The 3,058-nt window shown below is 38.9% G+C and overlaps 1 pseudogene; it reads right to left on the bottom strand.

Moving 5' to 3' along the window:
• Window positions 1–442: 442 nt before the first annotated feature.
• Window positions 443–1,346, bottom strand: LOC144371107 (vomeronasal type-1 receptor 4-like; annotated as a pseudogene).
• Between the last annotated feature and the right edge of the window lie 1,712 nt (window positions 1,347–3,058).

Below are 3,058 nucleotides of genomic sequence, written 5' to 3'. Positions count from 1 at the left end.
CTGAAACCATCAGTGCTCTATGGTAATGGTGAGCCTACTTACATCTTAGCCTGGTAAGCAACATGTATGAAAAAGGAGCTAAATTATCATGGTATTCCAGAATATCTGCTAGATGTCTATCACCGTATTTCTGTTTAAAAACATTCTCTGCATGGTAACTAATGCACCATGGTTTAGGATATGACCATGGAGCAGACCTGTACTGTGTTCAGGGCACATAAAAGATCTCTTCACCTTCCACTCAGTCTTCCCCAGGACCATGGCCATGTTGACACCACATTCAGACAGCTGAGAAACACGATGTCTTTTGGGGTTTACAATAGAAAGACAAGGGACTCTTTGTAAGTTTTTTGATTGGTGTTTTGAGTAAGAATAAGACTAAACAACTACATACTGTGCAAAAAATACAATTCATATACTTGAGAACAAAGTTAAAATTGGTTTATGCCTCAGAAGTAGAGCCTGGATAGATGGAGTCAGGGCTCATGAGAAGAAAGGGGCTGACAGTGGGAAAACACATGGAGATGAGTGAATTGGTGTTCACCAACCATCAGCTGGGATTAAAATCAAGGGCAACACAAACATTTAATATGGAGGAGAGTGTGTGGAAACTTACAAAGGTGCCCACCAGGACAATGATTCTCTGGGTGGCTCTGGACTCAGGGCAGGATCGGGGGGGGAAAGTTTGATGCTGAGAATGTGCTGAACACTCTGCTTGTGCCTGTACAGAAGGAGAACCATGGAGCCACTGGACCAGATCATGAGCACAGAAAAGACAAACTCAGGAAATACAAATAAGGCTGCATATAATGATTCTGAGATTTTGTCGCCACTTTGAGAAAAACAGTACCCATAATTTGTTTTCTTTGTCAGGTTTTTGATACTCCATTTGCTAAATATCTTCAGAGGAAAAATGGAATTCAAAACCAGGTACAGGATCCAGCAGAGGGAAATAGAGAAACCAATATACTTTGGAGCTTTTCATTTGAGATCCTTCCAACAGGAGTTCATGGGGCTGATGGTGATGTTCTGGAAGATGCTCAAGAGGCAGGTGATGAAAATGGACATGCTTCTGCCCACTCGCTGCATGTAGAAAAGAAGTTTCCACACATAGTCATTGAAGTAATGTTTCAGCCAAGAGTTGTCATTTTATGGGGAATTCCTTTAGAGAGAGTGACCAAGGAGTTGGCTATGACCAGATGCCTGAGAATCAAATCAGTGGATCTTAATTTGCACTCATTGCAGAAAAGGACTAAATAGTAATAAAGTAGAGAGAAATTTCCCAGAACTCCTTCTGCAGTCTGTGATAAGAACATCAGTCCCATGGCCACATCTCTGGAGTCCATTCTCTCAGTCTCATATTTTCCTTTGAATTACAGCAATAGTACTTCCTATGAGCAAAATGACACATTAAAAATTTTGAAGGGAAGCCCAGTCGTGTACAACTGTTGTTTCCAGCTCCTCTGGAGGCTGAGACAGAAGTTAGCCTGGGAAACATTGCAAAACTTTCTCATAATATAATATTTTTTTACATGAAGTATAACTTCTATTGTATGCACATATTGGATTAAAATACATCAAGGTGCACATGGGAATAAGGGTTGTTTCCAGTTATCTTTCATAGAAAAGCGAACTTGAAAAATCAGTTGATGATAACCTGGAGAAAGCATCAAAATGGAGTGGAGGGAATAGAAAAGAGAATTTGCCACTTCCAGAATAAACTGATATTTTATAGTCATTTTGAAGAAGAGAAGAATTCTGTCACCACTCACAAAACAAAACATATCACTTGTGAATGAATGTCCGGCTTAAATCTTAAATAAAATGAATGTAACTTCAGTAATAAAAAACATTTTGGTGGTCTTAGGTAAAATATATATAAAACAGAGAGTGTCTTTAGAACCATTGTAATATATATTCGGATCATAATGTTCAACAGAACAATATCTAAATATTTTCATTTAAAAATTTGTTTTAGCCACTCAATTTGATGCCCATATATGGAAAGAAAATGATATTTACTGGTATATGCAGGCATGTATGGAGGAACAAAAAAATCAATATATTTGGACCCTTATTATCTGTTCTATCCACATGGAGTCCTTGGGCTTATTAAGCTGGGTAGACACTGAAGAGGAAGAGAGTAGAGATCCTGCTGCTGAGCTGCACTCACAATTCAGTCAAGTAACAGTGAATCTCTGTTCACACATGCACTAGCCCCACTTGAGCACCAACAATACTTCAACACAAAGTATACAGGAACCAGAAACCATAGACCAAGAACCAGGCATCTGGCAGGAACAACCAGAGGGGACCTCAGGTCATATCTCCTGGGCATCTTATTCAGCAAAAACAGAAGTCCCAAGAACAAAAAATGGTTATTACTCACCAAGTGACACATGAAGGAATGAGGGAGAGTAATATTCTTCACAACAGATGTGTGAGTTTGAGACCTTCAAAAACATGAGAGAACAGGCAAACAAGTTTCCCCCCAAATTCACAATCCCCCAAGAAAGGAACCCTCAGGTATGGACCTAGATTAAATTCCAGAGAAATACCATAAAACCATGATTATTAAAATGTACTAAGTAAGATCTAAGGAACGACTTAAGAGAACAAATACAGGAGATGAAAGCCCATTTCAATGAAAAACAATAGAGATAGTGAGAAGAAACAAATCAGAGCTCCTGAAAATAAAATTCCTCATGAATCAAATTAAACATTCACTTCAAAGTATGGCCAAAGATTAGATTGCAGAGAGAATGAACTTCAGTCCTTGAAGGCAGAAACTTAGGGCTTGATGACAGGTGTCTTAGAACCTGAATATTCAGTATGTAATAAGGCAAAAATCAATCCAATAAAACAGGATGAGAACACACAAGAATTCACAACAACATCAAAAGAGAAAACCAGAGAGTCCCTGGGATAGGAGAGAACATGCAGATACAGACTAAGCCATCAAAAACCTCTTCAGCAAAATAGCAGAGAAAATTTCCAGCCTAAGAAAGGAGATGGACATCCACAGTGAGCAGCATATAGAGCCTCAGGTGGACAACAC

The sequence above is a fragment of the Ictidomys tridecemlineatus genome, chromosome 15 (assembly GCF_052094955.1).
Source record: "Ictidomys tridecemlineatus isolate mIctTri1 chromosome 15, mIctTri1.hap1, whole genome shotgun sequence".
NCBI classification, from domain to species: Eukaryota; Metazoa; Chordata; class Mammalia; order Rodentia; family Sciuridae; genus Ictidomys; species Ictidomys tridecemlineatus.
Note: the sequence above shows the minus strand (reverse complement) of the source record. Positions and strands in the feature narration are given on the sequence as shown.